Raw genomic sequence first — 241 nt, forward strand, 5'->3', positions numbered from 1 at the left:
GGCGCAGACGCTGCGAAGAACGTCTTCGATGACGCGATTCACCCTTTCGGTTTGGCCGTCAGTCTGCGGATGATTCGCGATCGACATATCCAACTTGGTGCCTAGCACCTCGACCAAAATTCTCTTGTGAAACGGGGGTCTCTACCAGAGACAATCGACTCTGGGAGTCCATGTTGTCGAAAAACACGATCCACGAACAGCGTTGCTGTACCGACCTCGTCGATGGTGTCTGGCACCGCCG

The sequence above is a fragment of the Plasmopara halstedii genome (assembly GCF_900000015.1).
Source record: "Plasmopara halstedii genome assembly, contig: Scaffold_350, whole genome shotgun sequence".
NCBI lineage: Eukaryota > Oomycota > Peronosporomycetes > Peronosporales > Peronosporaceae > Plasmopara > Plasmopara halstedii.